The sequence below is a fragment of the Carassius carassius genome, chromosome 38 (assembly GCF_963082965.1).
Source record: "Carassius carassius chromosome 38, fCarCar2.1, whole genome shotgun sequence".
NCBI lineage: Eukaryota > Metazoa > Chordata > Actinopteri > Cypriniformes > Cyprinidae > Carassius > Carassius carassius.
In genome coordinates, this window is record NC_081792.1 from 3,083,900 (window position 1) to 3,104,440 (window position 20,541).

Here is a 20,541-nt window from a genome sequence, read left to right on the forward strand (position 1 = left end):
CACACCTAGGAGGGCAGGGGGCGCTACATAAAGTGGGGCCTCGTCCGGGATTTTTCTTTCCCTTCCTGGTACCTTTCAGAAGAGAGAAATAAACACGTGTCAATACTCCTTGATCCCTGAGAAGAAAACAGACATTTGGTGCATTTAACTTCTTGTTGAAAATGTCTCGCAGAAGTAACCCTCCTCCTCAAAGTGAACTTGTTGACTGGTGCAGAGAGGCCGGGATTGACCTTGCTCACTCCTTGATGCTAACAAGTGTACCCAGATCAACTGAGATTGCACGCATTGAAGAAGTAGCGGAGAGCGTGAAAGCTTTGAGACGAATGCGCGTTCGAGACACAAGATGTGGAGTCTCTCCAGATACCCTACTTGTGCTGTGTGAATGCAGAGAGTCTGTAGACCCCACACGCTGCCCTATAGAACTAAAGCCGTCCGATGATGAGACCTGGAGGATAATTACGGGCGTCGAAAAAAAACCCAACAGGCACTGTTCCCTCAGGATTTGCTGACAAGCTCTCCCAGTTTCTTCAGGATGAAGGGAAGTCCATGACAAATCTACAAGCACTATTTCCTCCCCTAAGTGCAAGTCCCAGTTCCCCTGAGTCAATTATTCGTGCATTGGGTGAGATCCTAGAGAAAACCATAAGACCACCAAGTGATAGCAATGCTTACCGTCGTTTACGTACCTTCTCTGGTATTGTTCCGACCCCCACGGGAGAAGAAACCATGGAACACTGAATGGAGCAAGCTAAGATGATGATAACTGAATGTGAATGCTCAGAGAAAGAGAAACAGAGACGAATTGTGGAAAGCTTAAAAGGACCAGCCGTAGAAATCATTAAAGCTGTCCGTATGTCCAGTCCTGATGCCAGCTCGCAGCAGTACCTTGAAGCTCTGGAAAGTACTTTTGGCTCCTCGGAGTCCGGAGAGGATTGTATTTCGCTTTTCCGCTTCTTCGACAGCGTCCAGGTGAGACACTTTCTGATTTCCTGAGAAGGGTTGAAAAATCACTGACAAAAGTTGTGCAAAGAGGTGGACTGTCTCCCGCCAATGTTGACAAGGCAAGAGTGGAACAACTGATTCGTGGAGCCGTCGAATCTGATATGATGCTTTTGCAATTGAGGTTAAGGGAGAGAAAAGAAAACCCACCGACTTTTCTGAGCCTGTTGAATGAGATAAGGGAGGCTGAAGAAATTGAAGTCACTAGACGCAAGTTTACTGCTACTGCAAAGTCCATACACTTGCAGGACGAGGGGAATAACTGTCCAGCTTTTGTGCGAGAACTTAAAGCAGAAATTCAAGAACTGAGGGCTCAGCTCGAAAGTGACCGCTTGAATAGCCTACCAGCATCCTCCATGATGTTAGAATCCAGAACCAAGCTATGTAAAACAAGCCCCTCCGATCACAAAGGAGTAACAAAGGATTCTGAAGTTCAGTCTTTGAGAAAGCAAGTACTTCAGCTGCAACAACAGCTAGCAGTAATGAGTGTCAGTTCAAGTAGTTCAGCTAGTCATGCCCAGTTAACCCAACCACATGCTTCAGTCCAGCAGCGATCCAAGCCCTCAAGGAACATGGAAGATTACTTTTGCTACCGGTGTGGAGAAGACGGACACATCTCTACAAAGTGTCAAGCACCGGAAAATGCCACACAGGTGATCACTAAATTAATCCATTCATCACGGAAAGCAAAAGAAATGAGGAGTGATCCAAACAACAGCAGCCCATCTGGAGAGCAAGCCTGTTTTTCTAAAAACAGTCATGTGCACAGCAGTGAGCCAAATGGTCTGCCCAAGGGGCTAGTTGGGCCCGCCTCGACCGTGGAGGTAAAGATTGGTGGCCATCCGTGCCAGGCTTTGTGGGACAGTGGGTCTTAAGTTACCATTGACTTTGACTCCTGGTATTCCCGAAACCTACCTGATGTACCCATCCATCCCCTTGCTGGATTATCCATTTGGGGTCTCAGCTCATGCAGTTATCCCTACAAAGGATACATTGTCATAGATGTTACCTTCCCTGTAACTCTCACTGGTGCTGAAGAGACCATATCCATCCTGGCCTTGGTCTGCCCAGACCCCCAAGGACCGACACAATTCCCAGTAATCATTGGAACCAATGCCAGCTTCTTTCAACGACTGACAGCATATAATGGGACTACTAGTGGAAAAAACAGTGCCCATTCGCTGAGAATTCAGACACCCCCAGTCCGTATTTTACCTCAAAGTGGACAAAATTCTGCAGCAGATCGACCTGAAGGCAAAGTGATATGGGAGGGCCCTGGAATTTTCAAAGTCCCATCACGAGGGGAGCGGTATGCCTTATGCAAAGTTGAGTCTGACAAACCCTTGAGGAAAGATATCTTCCTCATTGAAGCCTCCACTGTAGATCCACTTCCTGCAGGGCTGTTTGTTTCCCCTGTAGTAATGCCTTCATCAGCTGTGGATGTGAATAACTTCAGAGTCCTGATTCACAATGAGACGAGCAAAGATCTCTCAATTCCAGTTGGTACTGTAGTTGCCCATGTATTCCCTACAGACACAGTTACAGTGGCTCATGACATTCCAGAATCCAAAGGACCCCTTAATCCGGAGTTATTCAACTTTGGGGAGGCCCCTATACCTGCTGGCTGGGAGAAGAGATTACGTTTGAAGTTAGCGGAGCGGAGTAATGTGTTCTCCACCGAGGAATGGGACGTAGGCTTAGCCAAAGATGTCACTCACCAGATTAGACTGAGTGATCCTCGCCCCTTCCAAGAACGTTCACGGCGCATTGCCCCAGCCGACATTGATGACGTAAGACGCCACCTTAAAGATCTTCTAGCGGCAGGCATCATCCAAGAGTCCCGAAGTCCGTATGCATCACCGATCGTGATAGCTCGGAAAAAAAATGGTGCCGTACGGATGTGCATCGATTATCAGACCTTAAACAGCCGCACTATACCAGATCAATACGTCACTCCCAGGATTGATGATGCCCTAGACTGTTTGACTGGTAGCCGATGGTTTTCAGTCCTAGACCTGCGAAGCGGCTATTATCAAATAGCTATGTCCGCTGAGGACCGAGAAAAGACTGCCTTTATATGTCCGCTGGGGTTCTACCAATTTCAACGAATGCCACAAGGTATCACTGGGGCCCCAGCGACATTTCAGAGGCTCATGGAGAGGGTGGTAGGTGACATGCACCTCCTACAGGTAATCGTCTACCTTGATGACCTTATAGTCTTCGGCAAAACACTCGAAGAACACGAGGAGCGACTAATGAAGGTACTGGATCGCCTGGAGGAATGGGGGTTAAAAGTCTCTATCGACAAGTGTCAGTTTTGTCAGCAACAGGTCAAATATGTGGGGCATATTGTTTCAGCTGCAGGAATAGCTCCAGATCCAGAGAAAGTGTCAGCCGTAACTCAGTGGAAAGAACCTACAGACCTGAAATCCCTAGGGTCTTTCCTAGAATTTTGCGGTTTCTATCGCCGTTTCATTAAGGGGTACTCCTCTGTAGTAAGACCTTTGATGGAGCTCACGAAAGGCTACCCACCTGTAAAAGGATCAGGAAAGAGGAATGGAAAGAACTACTACAAGGAGACTGACCCCTTTGGAGCACAATGGGACAAGTCCTGTGGAGAAGCCTTCAAAGCCATTATACACTGCCTAACCAATGCACCAGTACTGGCCTTCGCTGATAACTCCCTGCCTTATGTACTCCACGTTGATGCTAGTCTGAGTGGCCTTGGTGCTGTGTTGAACCAGGAGCATCCTGAGGGACTTCGACCCATCGCCTTTGCTAGCAGAAAGTTGAGTACTTCGGAGCAGCGTTACCACATTCACCAGTTAGAATTCCTGGCATTGAAGTGGGCTGTCGTTGATAAGTTTCACGACTACCTATATGGAGCTCAATTTGTTGTGAGAACCGATAACAATCCACTTACCTATGTACTGACTTGTGCGATGCTGAATGCAACGGGACATCGTTGGTTAGCCGCCCTAGCTGCCTACAACTTCAGCCTGCAATACAAGCCTGGAAAACATAACACTGACGCAGATGTGCTATCCCGATATCTTACCAACCCTGCTGTGTCTGCCTCTTGGACTGAAATTCCACAGTCTGGGGTCAAAGCAATCTGCCAGTTGGCCAGTTATTCTGGGAATGACGAATCCGTCCGGATGGTGGACCATTTAGGAGTTTCACCTGATAGCATACCTTCTGCTTACTCTTGCCCGATTTCACTTGAAATGTGTCATATGGAGCAGTCGTCCCATGAAGACCTGAAGATGTCACAAGAAAAAGACCCTGTTATCGGAGTGGTGAAACATGACATTGAAGTTGGCAAAGTGCTTACCCCTCAGAAGAGCTCCGATCCAGTGCTAAATCTCCTACAGCGTCAAGGCCCAAAACTGGTCGTTCGAAATCAGTTGTTATACAGAGTTTCCCAAAGCCCCTGTGGAAAAGAGAGTTCAGCTGGTTCTGCCAGCCAAATATCATCAGACCGTCCTGCACTCTCTACATGATGATTCTGGTCACCTTGGGGTGGATCGGACAACGGAGCTAATAAGACATCGATTTTACTGGCCCCGCATGGCCCTCGACATTGAGCAGTACATAAAGACTTGTGGTTCTTGTATTACCAGAAAGACATTACCTCAAAAGTCTGCTCCCCTGAGCCATATTACCAGTAATGGTCCGCTAGACTTGGTATGCATCGATTTCTTGTCTCTGGAGCCAGACACCAAGGGTATTGCCAATATACTAGTAGTAACTGATCACTTCACTCGATACGCTCAGGCGTTTCCTACCAAAGACCAGCGAGCAGTCACTGTGGCCAAAGTTCTGGTGGAAAAATTCTTCGTACACTATGGACTGCCATCACGCATTCACTCTGATCAGGGATGCGATTTCGAATGCCGACTAATAAGAGAACTCTTGGGAATGCTTGGAATCCGAAAATCGAGGACGACACCCTATCACCCCCAAGGTGATCCACAACCAGAACGCTTTAACCGTACCTTACTCTCCATGCTCGGTACTCTGGATCCGGCTAATAAGAGTAAGTGGAGTCAATACATCCCTCAGCTTGTACATGCTTATAATTGTACAAAGAATGAGGCAATTGCTATTCTCCTTATCGTCTTCTCTTCGGGCGGGAGGCTCGACTGCCCATCGATGTGTGTTTCGGTACCTCCCCTGGTAATCAGAAAGGAGTTAATCATTTGCAGTACGTACAGAGAATGAAGAAAGATCTTCAGCAGGCATATCAATTAGCGGCTGAGACTTCCCTGAAGGTTCATCAACGAAACAAGAGGCTTTATGATCAAACAGTGAAACCACAAACCCTGGAAAGGGGAGACCGAGTCCTCATCAGAAACCTTGCCTGCACAGGAAAACATAAACTTCAAAACCGCTGGAACTCTTTACCTTATGTGGTCATTGAGAAGTTTAAAGACTTACCAGTCTATAAACTGGAGCCAGAGAGAGGAATGGGTGGAATAAGGACCCTTCACAGAGACCACCTGTTACCCATTGGAGACAAGGTGAGGTTCTCGAAGCCTGGGGACTTGAACCAACTGGTACAGCCACCTGTAACAAGAGCACAAATGGTTAAAAGAAGACAAAGAAAACAGAACGAATATAATGTTGATTAGATTGACTGTGACAGCCAAGAATTTTCGTAGAGTGAGAATGATGATCGCTGCTATTACAGCCCAGCAAGGATCAGCTACCAAAGGCCAATATCACCTCAACGTGACTTGGAACCTGTAATTGAACCTCCTGTAGTTGTACCAGAGCTTATTCAGGAGAGTGCAGGGAGAGAGGATCCACCAGAAAATGAACCCCAAGAGATCCTTAATCCGTTTCCTGAAGTTGAGAATGCTCAGAGTTTAGAAGGGGGAGAAGAAGACACAATGAATGTACCCCCTGATGAACCAGTACCACTGGTGTGTCGTAAATCCCAGAGAGAAGTAAGACCAGTGATTAAGCTGTGTTATGATGAACTAGGACATCCAGCAGACATTGAAGAGCTGTCCAAAGCAAATAAGGTCTGCCACACTGTATGGTGCCACCCAATGGCCCAATGCCCCCAGTGTGTTCCTACAAACCCCTGTCCTACTGTCCGAACAGTAATTCAGTCCTAAAAAATTTCTAGTCTCATGAGGGCATGAGAAGTTAGAAGGGGGAGTGTGTAACCCCCTTATCTGGGAGGGTTATATAAATATAAAACAGTTTGATGCAAAGTTTTCACGTATAATGTCCGATTTATAATAGCCATATGGGTTATTAGTGAAAGTAAGTCAACATAACCATATTTTGTTAAGATTAGTCCTTTTAAAGGTTTTACTATGCATCTTCTACAAAGAGCTTGTATAAGTGCGTTTCCCCTTTAAGAAAATCAGTGAAACTTTCAGGGTTGGTTGATATGTTCTTGAACAAAAACGTGGATTTTGCTATCAGGTTAGATCGATTCCTGTTTGATTGGACATTTAGTAGTTAATGCCCACCTCCAATATACGTGATACGTGAGTCTGATGTGATTGCTTTATCCGGAGATTGGAGGAAAAAAAAGACGAGAGGAGAGGCGTTATTAGAATAGGTGTGCAAAAAGGTTGGTTCTAATCGAAATCTACCGTTTTAATAACACAAAAAGAAACTTGAGTTAAGCCTTCATATTTCTCCAGATACGTTTTTTGTTTAGTTAAGTGTCTGATTGAACACAGGAAATGTGTTTGCCTGTTTTATTTTGATTCGTTTTCGAGTGAAAGACGTTGAGGCCTGTGTGAATATACAGCGATTTCAGTTAGAAAGATTGTCACGTTATTCTTATTTTATACTATTCATCGTGCTGTTACAAGTAAAACAGTCGACGTGGGAAGAGTAAGAGGAGATCAGATAGCCCTGTTGAGCCACCGGAAGCGCTCACAGGTCCTCTGATAACGAGGGACTGAACAGCTGCAACCGGATAGCACGCCCAGCCTCCGGGAGTGTTGGGTGTTCCTCCGGCATCGAGGGAGCGACGGCTGTTAGTGGAGTTGTTGCGAGCCGAGTTTGACGAAAATCGGGACCGCGTATGGACTTACAGGTACTGCTTATGGGTCTTATTTTAGCTCATTGAAGAGAGAAGAGGCCAGTTTGCATTTTAAAGGCCACTACGCACCCAAGCAACGAATCAGGCCTGCATCGAGGTTGGGTTTGAGTGTGTTTATGGTGTGAGTGGGCCCACTGTTTAACTATTGTTTTTTTTCTCTGTATATTAAGTTTACGGTTACAGTTCGTAAAACGCTGAAACGTGTTACTGGGATTACTAGTGTTATATCAGTGCTCTAAGTAGTAAGCGAATTAAGTGGATTTATTATTCACTGATAATTCTCAGTTTGTGTTGCAAAGAGTGTACATATAGTGTCAAATAAGAAAAACGAAAAAGTGTTGAGACTTGTAAACTTGGGTATATTTCCCTAAGGGATTTTCTAAGTATTCTAATCCATGTATTACTGGTTTATCAGTATTGAATATTAATACCTGTACTTATTCAAATTGAAATTACCTATTGGTTGTTGCTAATATATATCATCTGAATATTTATATCTGATATTTATACCATCCTATTAATATATAAATATAATTATATATTGTATTTTCCTTATTATTATTATTATTATTATTATTATTATTATTAATATATATATATTTTTTTGTTTGTTAAATAAATTGTTCCTTTTGGATACGTGTTTCAGATTAGTTATTTAGGAAACCAATAACTCTCTTCAAAACTTGGTATCAGAGATGGGGGCTTAAATTATAGTCGAGAGACACTAATAAAAGGAACCTGGTGCTCCACCCATTAGAACTTAGGTCAGGACACACCTAGGAGGGCAGGGGGCGCTACATGAACATGCACCACTTTTGGTGAAATTAACCAAAATCCAACATTTTATCTATGCATATTTCTACAGTATTATGGGACAAAACTTACAAATGGATACTTCGGAGCTTGCAGAGTACAGCTGATGAGACTTCAACCACGAAATCACTAAAATTTATCTGTCCACGGAACCATCAGGAAGGGTGTGCTGAATAAATGGCCAATGGGAGGTTTTTTAAAAAAAATGTCCATTTACAATTTATTCAGCGGGACCTCCGTAGTGCTCCCGTGGACATAAATTTGTATGCAAATTCTACAGTATTATGTGACAAAACTTACATGAATGGACTCTACTGAGCGTGCTTTGTACAGTAGATGTGTTTCCATTAACAATATTGCACTCATTTGAAATGAATAAAGTTAAGTAGAGTTGCTATTTAATGAACAGTGAGACGCGCACCACCTGTAGTGCACATGTGTGCCAAAATTCAACGCTCGTTTTTATGCAAATTCTTTAGTATTATGGCATAAAACTTACATGAATGGATTCCTATGAGTCAATTACCTCACTAGAAGACAATGGTGCTGGTAAATCTGGTACAAACACTTTAACTGCACTAGCCTTAGATACATCAGATGGTTTCACTGTCTGAGCACGAGCCATTGCTCGCGTCACCGCACAGGCAGTGAACACCTCTGGAAAATCTTTAAGACATTTGTCCGGCTCAACTGATGGCATAGCCACTGTTTTAACCACAGGGGACGGACATGACATCTCCGGCCACACACAACCCCCCGCCAAATTATTTCCGATAATCAGGTCAATATTTTCTACCGGTAGAGTCGGACGTACAGCTATAGTCACCTCTCCATTCACAAATCCCGACTGCAACTGAATTCTATGTAATGGCACTGGAAACGGTTGAAGCCCAATTCCTCGAATCAACACAAAAATCCCAATATCAGACAAAGAGGAGAAAGGCAGGACCGACTGGCAAATGAAACTCTCTGAAGCCCCAGTGTCACGCAATATTTTAACTGGTACCCTATGAGCATCTCCCACCAGTGAAACAAACCCTTCGGTGATAAAAGGAGCGTAATCAGACACTGTGATTTTAGGTTCATCACACAACATGTTAGAATGTTCAGGATCAGTTTGAGTTCCATTTAACTTAACATTCCTCAACTGCGCAGCGGGAATCGACGAGGCACAGGCAACATCTTTGACATTGCTTACTTTACTCTTATTACGGGCACTCAAGACTGGACATTCCTTTTTCCAATGACCTAATTCAAAACAGTAATGGCACTTACTGTCTGCATCACGTTCCCATGTTCTATTACGAGGCGCAGGATAAGACCTCCCAGGAAAACCTGCATTTACGCGGACGGGGCGATTTTCCTTGCGATTATCATAACGCGGAGAAAAATCCCGCATATGATTTCTATGCGTCAACACATATCCATCAGCGAGGACAGCAGCCTCGGCAGCGGACTTCACCTTATGTTCGTTTAAATATGTACCAATCTGTTCGGGCAAAATGTTCTTAAACTGTTCCAAAATAACTAAATCGCACAAATCATTAAATGAATCAATCCCTTCCGGTGTGCGCCAGCGATTAAAAAAACTACTAAGCTCTCTGGCCACATCAGCGTGAGTTTGTTTTTCCGACTTTCTCCAATTGCGAAAACGTTGTCTATAAGCCTCAGGAATCAATTCGTAACTTTTTAACACAGCCTCTTTTACTGATTGGTAACTCTTTCTTTCGACAAAAGACAGTGCCACAAATGCCTCTTGTGCACGCCCAACTAATACCGTTTGTAAAAGCAACGTCTTATCTTCGTCACTCCAATTCTGGTCGGCAGCAACATTTTCAAACAAAGAGAAAAATATTTCCGGATCTTGTTCGTTGAATTTTGGAAGAAACTTTATCATATTTGCTACACCCGATTTCTGAATGGAATTTCCACCGGCTCTACCTTCAGCCACCAGCTTAAGCCTGGTGCGTTCAAGTTCACGAGCCCGCTCCTGTTCATACTCCAAATGCTTCAGTTTTTCCCTTTCAAACAAACGATCTTTTTCTCTTTCAATAGATTCCATTCTCTTGCGTTCTAAATCTTGTTCTATTTCCAATTTCCTTTTCTCAAATTCTCATCTCTTTTGATCCAATTGCATCTGCAATAATATTTTTTGTTGCTCATAGGTTAATTCGTTACTTTTAGCCGAGGGACTTGAAACAGGCGGGTTGTCAGGAAACACTTGATTTTCTTTCAAACGATCACAAATAAAATCCATCAATTTATCTTTCTTTGCTGTTTTTGGCAGTGTCAGTTCAATCATATAAAAACTGCAACATTCACCAACTGCTCTTTTGTTAGCTCCACCAACAAACTCTCCGAAGGAGCAGCAAATAAATCCTCCAACACACTCATTGTACAGACTATTTTCAATACACTATTAACCAAACTAATTAAATATACCTGTACGTTTTCCAATTCCTCTTAAACAACCACAAACAAACAATTTTGCAAAGTGAAAAAGCAGGTCCAGCAGCAGAGCAACTCACGGAGCTCTCCCCCTAAACATTTACCCCCCACTATACAACCCTATCTTCACACTGAGTCCAAGAATCAGGATAATTTCCTCACCAATATCGACAGAGACGTACTGCCCCGACCGAAGCCAATTCAGCCGGTTCTCTACGGCGGTGCCCTGGTCCAGACTCCAGTGACAACAACCTAAATCCCAGCGCGAAAGCGCTCTAACACGGGGATAACGATAGCTCCAAAATTTTAGTCGCCCCACTACGTAAACAGTAATCACACATTACAAACAAAGTGGCTGCACTAAATACTCTAATCTACTAAATAATGCTACCCAATTTACCTCAAATCCAAATTCAAAACCAACAAGATCAGCGCAGATCTCCCCGAAACAAAACATCCGGCGAAAAAACCGGCATGCCTAAAACTACGCCCACTGATTTCATTCACAAAATCACACCGATGACGTTGCTACACACCGCACTACGCTACCATAGCCGACAGTGGGAATCAAAGTAGACTATACGTACCAATATTCGGGATCAAAACTTATCGGACGAGCCCCCATATGTCAAGTCCACTTGGCTCAATGTAGAGTTGACATAGGGGAGACCACACTGAACTTAGTATTTAATTATAATGCTGGTTTATTAAAGATAAGATTTACAAAAGTCAGTAAATGGGAAGCCAAAAAGGAGAATGTTCAAGAAGCGCCGGCCGCAGCCAGCCTCTCATCGTCAGGCCGGAATAGCAGAAAGAGAGACTCAAATCCACTGAAAGACAATGATTTTAAAGACACCCTCATCGGTCCACCAATTAGCACAGCACGGCCCATCGCAACAGCTCCACCTAAAAGTGACACAGAACAGCAGCAGTAGGCAATTCAGGCTTGATTACCCACACATGGCCAAGCCAGGGAGAGGCACCCAGCACTGCATAGCCAGGCGTGACAAGTACAGTACAGGTGTTTCCACTAGGCCTCAACCAAAGATTTTTCTTCTGACTTCCACCCCTCTCGAGCTGCCTTCTCTAGCCGGGGAGGGTGCACCCTGGCCGGCTTGGATGAGTAGGTGCGTTCACCACATTAACAAAAATCCAACATTTTTTCTATGCATATTTCTACAGTATTATGGGACTAAACTTACAAAAATGGTTTCTTCGGAGCTTGCAGAGTACAGCTGATGAGACTTCAACCACGAAATCGCTAAAATTTATCTGTCCACGGAACCATTAGGAAGGGCGTGCTGAATAAATGGCTAATGGGAGTTTTTTTTTTTTTAAAAATGTCCATTTACAATTTTTTCAGCGGGACCTCCTAAGTGCTCCCGTGGACATACATTTTTATGCATATTTTACATTATTATTGGATAAAACTTACATGAATGGATTCCTCTGAGTGTCCTGAGTACAGTACAGGTGTTTTCGTTAACAATATTGTCTTTTTGTCCTCCTGACCATCATAAAAACAGATCCCGATGCAGTGTTATTTTCTGCTAAAAGGTTGCAAGCCATAGCAGTTTCTAACACATGGCCAGTCTTCATTATTACGTGATACAACTTACATGAATGTGTTCCCCTGGGTGTCCTGAGTACAGTACAGGTCTTTTCATTAACAATAACACACAAAATCCAACATTTTCTCTATGCATATTTCTACAGTATTATGGGACAAAACTTACAAAAATGGATTCCTCGGAGCTTGCAGAGTACAGCTGATGAGACTTCAACCACGAAATCGCTAAAATTTATCTGTCCACGGAAACATTAGGAAGGGCGTGCTGAATAAATGGCAAATGGGAGTTTTTTTTTTTTTTAAATGTCCATTTACAACTTATTCAGCGGGACCTCCGTAGTGCTCCCGTGGACATATTTTTTAATGCAAATTCTACTGTATTATGTGACAAATCTTACATAAATGGACTCTACTGAGCGTGCTGTGTACAGTAGAGGTGTTTCCATTAACAATATTGCACTCATTTGAAATAAATCAAGTTAAATAGACTTGCTATTTGATAATCTGCAATTGGACACATATGCTGTCAAATAAATTGAGGGTAGACATGCACTTTTATAATTTAATATAATTGCTATTTGTTAAACCTCAGGTGCACACATATCCCACTTGCCATTTATTCATATTGGATGGATACCAAGTTTGGGGCACCGTATCTTCTTCTCCCGGGGGTTCAGGGACTTGGGGCCAGTGGTGTCGGATAGAGGTCCTCAAGGTCTAATATTGACCAGAGGTTGGTGATTTTCCCCTCTTTTTGAGTGAGTTATGGCCGGTCAAATTTTGGGACTTTTTGCATTTGCGGGGCCGTATCTCTGGCCCCCGGTGGTCTATCGACTTTGGGGAGGTGGCTTCAGAGAGGGCCCTTCGAGTGCTATCAGGTCACACAGTTTCAATTTGCTAGGTCTCTTCCTTCCATTTGACTATCAAAAATGTGGGGGGCCATAACTCCACCCCCTGGAGTTTTATGGATGGGGGGTCAGCGGTGTTCGGTGGGCCTTCTGTAGGTCTTACTCTGACCCGAGTTTGGTGCAGTTTGGCCCCGTTTTGGAGGAGTTACAGCTTGGCAAAGTTTGTGACATTTTGGTGAACATGCACCACTTGTGCTGAAATTAACCAAAATCCACATTTTTTCTATGCATATTTCTACAGTATTATGGGATGAAACGTACATAAATGGATTCCTCTGAGTGCCCTGAGTACAGTACAAGTGTTTTCTCTAGTCCTCATCCTAAAATTTTTCTTCCGACTTCCACCCACCTCGAGCTGCCTTCTCTAGCCGGGGAGGGTGAACCCTGGACAGCATGGGTGAGTAGGTTCGAACCTATCAGAAGCTCAGGGTTCTGTAGTACTACTGCTGTCCAAAAAGTCACTTCTGGTGCAGGAAGATGTGCTGGCTTTTGGAGGAGAGAAGCAAAAAACATCAAGCTTTCCCATACCAGGAGTCGAACCGAGGCTGCCTGGGTGAAAACCAGGAATCCTAACCACTAGACCATATGGGGTTTGGACACCTTAAATTGGCCATTGGCGCACTTTCCATACATGTGGTCAGTGTGGGCGCAGGATCTTGTAGTGGCCTGTTGCTTTAGGTCTGCGATTGTAGCAATGTGATAATAATTTGGAAAAACAAGAATTATCCAAAAGGACGGTTTTCTGAATTACATAGTGTTGTATGCATTCAAGGGATCTGTTTTTTGTACTCACCCCGGGGGTTCAGTTTATTTGGGCAGATTCCTGTGATTGCTGAATTGGTACATCGAACTGGTAATTAAGCTCTTTTTCAGTTGAAAATACTTGTGTCATCCATTTGAAAAGACACACTGCAACCGTTATCTAGAGGAAAAACTGCCTATCGTCACTCTGTCAAGGTACAAAAATGACATTGTGAGGGTAACAATGAAATTGAGTCCAATTTTTAATCGGCAAAGTTGCTGCTTATTCGCTCCTTCAGTTTAACTCAGTTTACAACTTATTATCAATGTCCAGGTGGCAATTAGTGATAAGGCTTCCAAATGGCAAGCCCATGACATCAAAACCACATGGCATTACACCCTTCAAAGTAGTAAAGCAGTTACAGAGTAGAGATGAAATTGTTCAATCTAGAATCAACTGGCCCACCAGCCTGCATTTTATTACCACGTTAATCGCCGAGCTTATCTGAGAGCTTTTGTGATTAATGGCAATACCGAAGCATGTTACGCGACTCCCCATAGACATCGGAACCTCAATCTATCAGGGTTCTGTAGCCCTACTGCTGTCCAAAAAGTCACTTCTGGTGCAGGAAGATGTGCTGGCTTTTTGAGGAGAGAAGCAAAAAAGATCAAGCTTTCCCATCATGGGAGACGACCCCTGGCTGCATGGGAGAAATCCAGGAATCCTAACTGCTAGCCCATATGGGAACTGGCCAGCTTTAACTGGGCACAAGCTTGTGGGCCACTTTCATTAAATCTGGCCAGTGTGGTTTACAGAAATAAATGGTGTTACATGCATTCAAGGGACATGTTTGTTGACTCACCCCGGGGGTTCAGTTTTTTGGCCAGAGTCCTGTGATTGCTGAATTGATACCTTGAACTGGTAATTAAGCTCTTGTCCAGGTGAAAATACTTGTGTCATGCATCTAAAAACACACATTACAACCGTTATCTAGATGAAAAACTGTCTATCGTCGGTCTGTCAAGGTCCAAAATTGACATACGAATGGCAATACCGAAGCATGTCTGTGTCTCCCCTAGACATCGGAATGGGTGTGCAGAATATGTCTTTTTTGGAAAAAAAGAAGAATGCCTGGAGATTTGCCTTTTCTTCTAGATTTTGGAGAAAAAAAAAAACACAACAACAAAATTAGCCGGAGAAAAACAAGCACAGAGTGAGTCAGCCAGGAGTCGAACCTAGAATCTTCTGATCCGTAGTCAGACACGTTATCCATTGCGCCACTGGCCCACCGATAGTAGAGACTCCCGACTGCTACAGAGTTGTTGGTTTTAGATGTGACAGTGGCAAGCATTGCTGTCTGCTTATTCTCACCTTGTTATCAGGAGGTAAGCCTACCAGCCCAACAGACCACCAGCCCACCAGCCCCTCCCTGGTGGTCTAGTGGTTAGGATTCGGCGCTCTCACCGCTGTGGCCTGGGTTCGATTTCCGGTCAGGGAAAGCTATTTTGGCTTCCAATTGTGGACTGCGAATTCAAGCTCTGCTAACAGCTGCGAGAGAGCCAGCTCCAAACCAAAAAAAAATGGTGAGCACTTGAAAAAAAGACCTCCTTCGAGCCAGCGACCTAAGGATTGCCAAGACTCCAACCTACAGTCCTCCACTCTACCAGCTAAGCTATCGAAGGGGCAAAGTGTTAGACTGAACCTCGACATCTGGTGCAGGAAGATGTGCTGGATTTTTGAGGAGGGAAGCAAAAAGAAGCATGCGTTCCCATACCGGGAGTCGAACCCGGGCCGCCTGGTTTAAAACCAGGAATCCTAACTGCTAGACCATATGGTATTTGGACACCTTAAACTGGCCAGTGGCGCACTTTCCATACATGTGGTCAGTGTGGGCGCGGGATCTTGTAGTGGCCTGTTGCTTTAGGTCTGCGACTGTAACAATGTGATAATAATTTGGCAAAACAAGTATTATCCAAAATTACGGTTTTCTGAATTATATAGTGTTGTATGCATTCAAGGGATCTGTTTTTTTTACTTACCCCGAGGGTTCAGTTTTTTTTGGGCAGATTCCTGTGATTGCTGAATTGATACCTTGAACTGGTAATTAAGCTCTTGTCCAGGTGAAAATACTTGTGTCATGCATCTGAAAACACACATTGCAACCGTTATCTAGATGAAAATCTGCCTATCATCGGTCTGTCAAGGTACAAAATTGACATATTGTGAGGTTAATAATGAAAGTGAGACCACAAAGTTAATGTGGTAATAATGAAAGTTTTTTTATCCACAAAGTTGCTGATTATTCGCTCGTTCAGTTTAATGCAGATTACAATTTATTCTCAATGTCCAGGTGGCAATTAGTGATAAGGCTTCAAAATGGCAAGCCCGTGACATCAAAACAACATGGCATTACACCCTTCAAAGTAATGAAGCAGTTACAGAGTAGCGATGAAATTGTTCATTCGAAAATCAACTGGCTGCCAGCCTGCAGTTTATTTCCCCTTTAATCGCCGAGCTTGTCGGAGTGCTTGTGTGATGAATGGCAATACCGAAGCATGTTACGCGACTCCCCATAGACATCAGAACCTCAATCTATCAGGGTTCTGTAGCTCTACTTTTGTCCAAAAAGTCACTTCTGGTGCAGGAAGATGTGCTGGCTTTTTGAGGAGAGAAGCAAAAAAGATCAAGCTTTCCCATCACGGGAGTCGACCCCTGGCTGCATGGGAGAAATCCAGGAATGCTAACTGCTAGACCATATGGGAACTGGCCAGCTTTAACTGGGCACAAGCTTGTGGGCCACTTTCATTAAATCTGGCCAGTGTGGTTTACAGAAATAAATGGTGTTACATGAATTCAAGGGTCATGTTTGTTGACTCACCCCGGGAGTTCAGTTTTTTGGCCAGAGTCCTGTGATTGCTGAATTGATACCTTGAACTGGTAATTAAGCTCTTGTCCAGGTGAAAATACTTGTGTCATGCATCTGAAAACACACATTGCAACCGTTGTCTGGATGAAAAACTGTCTATCGTCAGTCTGTCAAGGTCCAAAATTGACATACGAATGGCAATACCGAAGCATGTCCGTGCCCCCCCTAGACATCGGAATGGGTGTGCAGAATATGTCTTTTTTGGAAAAAAAGAAGAATGCCTGGAGATTTGCCTTTACTTCTAGATTTTGGAGAAGAAAAAAAAAACACAACAACAAAATAAGCCGGAGAAAAACAAGCACAGAGCAAGCCAGCCAGGACTCGAACCTAGAATCTTCTGATCCATAGTGAGACACGTTATGCATTGCGCCACTGGCCCACCGATAATAGAGACTCCCGATTGCTACAGACTTGTTGGTTTTAGATGTGACAGTGGCAAGCATTGCTGTCTGCTTATTCTCACCTTGTTATCAGGAGGTAAGCCTACCAGCCCACCAGCCCACCAGTCCCTCCCTGGTGGTCTAGTGGTTAGGATTCGGTGCTCTCACCGCCGCGGCCTGGGTTCGATTCCCGGTCAGGGAAAGCTCTTTTGGCTTCCAATTGTGGACTGCGAATTCAAGCTCTGCTAACAGCTGCGAGAAAGCCAGCTCCAAACCAAAAAAATGGTGAGCACTTGAAAAAAAGACCTTCTTCAAGCCGGAGTCGAACCAGTGACCTAAGGATTGCCAACACTCCAACCTGGTGCAGGAAGATGTGCTGGATTTTTGAGGAGGGAAGCAAAAAGAAGCATGCGTTCCCATACCGGGAGACGAACCCAAGCCGCCTGGGTGAAAACCAGGAATCCTAACCGCTAGACCATATGGGATTTGGACACCTTAAACTGGCCAGTGGCACACTTTCCATACATGTGGTCAGTGTGGGCGCAGGATCTTGTAGTGGCCTGTTGCTTTAGGTCTGCGACTGTACCAATGTGATAATAATTTGGCAAAACAAGAATTATCCAAAAGGACGGTTTTCTGAATTATATAGTGTTGTATGCATTCAAGGGATCTGTTTTTTTTACTCACCCCGGGAGTTCAGTTTATTTGGGCAGATTCCTATGATTGCTGAATTGATACCTCGAACTGGTAATTAAGCTCTTTTCCAGGTGAAAATACGTCTGCCATCCATTTGAAAACACACGGGGCAACCGTTATCTGGAGGAAAAATGCCTATTGTCACTCTGTCAAGGTACAAAAATGACATTGTGAGGGTAACAATGAAAGTGAGACCAATTTTTAATCGGCAAAGTTGCTGATTATTCGCTCCTTCAGTTTAACTCAGTTTACAACTTATTCTAAATGTCCAGGTGGCAATTAGTGATAAGGCTTCAAAATGGCAATCCCATGACATCAAAACCACATGGCATTATACCCTTCAAAGTAATGAAGCAGTTACAGAGTAGCGATGAAATTGTTCATTCCAAAATCAACTGGCTGCCAGCCTGCAGTTTATTTCCCCTATAATCGCCGAGCTTGTCGGAGTGCTTGTGAGACGAATGGCAATACCGAAGCATGTCTGTGTCTTCCCTAGACATCGGAAAGGGTGTGCAGAATATGTCTTTTTTGGAAAAAAAGAAGAATGCCTGAAGATTTGCCTTTTCTTCTGGATTTTGGAGAAGAGAAAAAAACACAACAACAAAATAAGCCGGAGAAAAGCAAGCACAGAGCGAGCCAGCCAGGAGTCGAACCTAGAATCTTCTGATCCGTAGTCAGACACGCTATCCATTGCACCACTGGCCCACCAATAGTAAAGACCCCTGATTGCTACAGAGTTGTTGGTTTTAGATGTGACAGTGGCAAGCATTGCTGTCTGCTTATTCTCACCTTGTTATCAGGAGGTAAGCCTGCCAGCCCACCAGCCCACCAGCCCACCAGCCCCTCCCTGGTGGTCTAGTGGTTAGGATTCGGTGCTCTCACCGCCGCGGCCTGTGTTCGATTCCCGGTTAGGGAAAGCTCTTTTGGCTTCCATTTGTGGACTGCGAATTCAAGCTCTGCTAACAGCTGCGAGAGAGCCAGCTCCAAACCAAAAAAAATGGTGAGCACTTGAAAAAAAGACCTCCTTCGAGCCGGAGTCGAACCAGCGACCTAAGGATTGCCAACACTCCAACCTACAGTTCTCCACTCTACCAGCTAAGCTATCGAAGGGGCAAAGTGTTAGACAGAACCTCGACATCTGGTGCAGGAAGATGTGCTGGATTTTTGAGGAGGGAAGCAAAAAGAATCATGCGTTCCCATACTGGGAGTCCAACCCGGGCCGCCTGGGTGAAAACTAGGAATCCTAACCGCTAGACCATATGGGATTTGGACACCTTAAACTGGCCAGTGGCGCACTTTCCATACATGTGGTCAGTGTGGGCGCAGGATCTTGTAGTGGCCTGTTGCTTTAGGTCTGCGACTGGTAATTAAGCTCTTGTCCAGGTGAAAATACTTGTGTCATGCATCTGAAAACACACATTGCAACCGTTATCTAGATGAAAATCTGCCTATCATCGGTCTGTCAAGGTACAAAATTGACATATTGTGAGGTTAATAATGAAAGTGAGACCAATTTTTTATCCTCAAAGTTGCTGATTATTCGCCCATTCAGTTTAATGCAGATTACAATTTATTCTCAATGTCCAGGTGGCAATTAGTGATAAGGCTTCAAAATGGCAAACCCGTGACATCAAAACAACATGGCATTACACCCTTCAAAGTAATGAAGCAGTTACAGAGTAGCGATGAAATTGTTCATTCGAAAATCAACTGGCTGCCAGCATGCAGTTTATTTCCCCTTTAATCGCCGAGCTTGTCGGAGTGCTTGTGAGACGAATGGCAATACCGAAGCATGTCCGTGTCTTCCCTAGACATCGTAAAGGGTGTGCAGAATATGTCTTTTTTGGGAAAAAAGAAGAATGCCTGAAGATTTGCCTTTTCTTCTGGATTTTGGAGAAGAGAAAAAAAAACAAAACAACAAAATAAGCCGGAGAAAAACAAGCACAGAGCAAGCCAGCTAGGAGTCGAACCTAGAATCTTCTGATCCGTAGTCAGACGCGTTATCCATTGCGCCACTGGCCCACCAATAGTAAAAACCCCTGATTGCTACAGAGTTTTTGGTTTTAGATTTGAAAGTGGCAAGCATTGCTGTCTGCTTATTCTCACCTTGTTTTCAGGAGGTAAGCCCAACAGCCCACCAGCACATCAGCCCACCAGCACAACAGCCCACCAGCCCACCAGCCCCTCCCTGGTGGTCTAGTGGTTAGGATTCGGCGCTCTCACTGCCGCGGCCTGGGTTCGATTCCCGGTCAGGGAAAGCTCTTTTGGCTTCCAATTGTGGACTGCGAATTCAAGCTCTGCTAACAGCTGCGAGAAAGCCAGCTCCAAACCAAAAAAAATGGTGAGCACTTGAAAAAAAGACCTCTTTTGAGCCGGAGTCGAACCAGCGACCTAAGGATTGCTAACACTCCAACCTACAGTCCTCCACTCTACCAGCTGAGCTATCAAAGGGGCAAAGTGTTAGACAGAACCTCGACATATCATGGTCTTGTAGCTCTACTGCTGGCCAAAAAGTCACTTCTGGTGCAGGAAGATGTGCTGGATTTTTGAGGAGGGAATCAAAAAGGAGCATGCGTTCCCATACCGGGAGTCAAAACTGGGCCGCCTGGGTGAAAACCAGGAATCCTAAGCGCTAGACCATATGGGATTTGGAAACTTTAAACTGGCCATTGGCTTCTGGCACACTTTCCATACATGTGGTCCGTGTGGGCGCAGGATCTTGTAGTGGCCTGTTGCTTTAGGTCTGCGACTGTAACAATGTGATAATAATTTGGCAAAACAAGAATTATCCATAAGGACGGTTTTCTGCATTATATAGTGTTGTATGCATTCAAGGGATCTGTTTTTTTTACTCACCCCGGGAGTTCAGTTTATTTAGGCAGATTCCTGTGATTGCTGAATTGATACCTTGAACTGGTAATTAAGCTCTTGTCCAGGTGAAAATACTTGTGTCATGCATCTGAAAACACACATTGCAACCGTTATC

General features: G+C 44.3%; 8 non-coding genes across 8 annotated transcripts; 4 read left to right on the plus strand and 4 right to left on the minus strand.

Annotated features, from left to right (window-relative positions):
• Nucleotides 1-14,767: 14,767 nt before the first annotated feature.
• trnar-acg (transfer RNA arginine (anticodon ACG)) lies at nt 14,768-14,840 on the minus strand. The gene has a single exon. It is a non-coding gene; the product is annotated as a tRNA-Arg (tRNA).
• A 139-nt stretch (nt 14,841-14,979) lies between these two features.
• On the plus strand, nt 14,980-15,051 carry trnae-cuc (transfer RNA glutamic acid (anticodon CUC)). The gene has a single exon. It is a non-coding gene; the product is annotated as a tRNA-Glu (tRNA).
• Nucleotides 15,052-16,989: 1,938 nt separating this feature from the next.
• Nucleotides 16,990-17,061, plus strand: trnae-cuc (transfer RNA glutamic acid (anticodon CUC)). Its single transcript has one exon. It is a non-coding gene; the product is annotated as a tRNA-Glu (tRNA).
• A 1,126-nt stretch (nt 17,062-18,187) lies between these two features.
• On the minus strand, nt 18,188-18,260 carry trnar-acg (transfer RNA arginine (anticodon ACG)). Its single transcript has one exon. It is a non-coding gene; the product is annotated as a tRNA-Arg (tRNA).
• Nucleotides 18,261-18,399: 139 nt separating this feature from the next.
• On the plus strand, nt 18,400-18,471 carry trnae-cuc (transfer RNA glutamic acid (anticodon CUC)). Its single transcript has one exon. It is a non-coding gene; the product is annotated as a tRNA-Glu (tRNA).
• A 1,033-nt stretch (nt 18,472-19,504) lies between these two features.
• Nucleotides 19,505-19,577, minus strand: trnar-acg (transfer RNA arginine (anticodon ACG)). Its single transcript has one exon. It is a non-coding gene; the product is annotated as a tRNA-Arg (tRNA).
• Nucleotides 19,578-19,740: 163 nt separating this feature from the next.
• trnae-cuc (transfer RNA glutamic acid (anticodon CUC)) lies at nt 19,741-19,812 on the plus strand. The gene has a single exon. It is a non-coding gene; the product is annotated as a tRNA-Glu (tRNA).
• Nucleotides 19,813-19,918: 106 nt separating this feature from the next.
• trnay-gua (transfer RNA tyrosine (anticodon GUA)) lies at nt 19,919-20,006 on the minus strand. The gene is given in 2 exon segments: nt 19,919-19,954; nt 19,970-20,006. It is a non-coding gene; the product is annotated as a tRNA-Tyr (tRNA).
• Between the last annotated feature and the right edge of the window lie 535 nt (nt 20,007-20,541).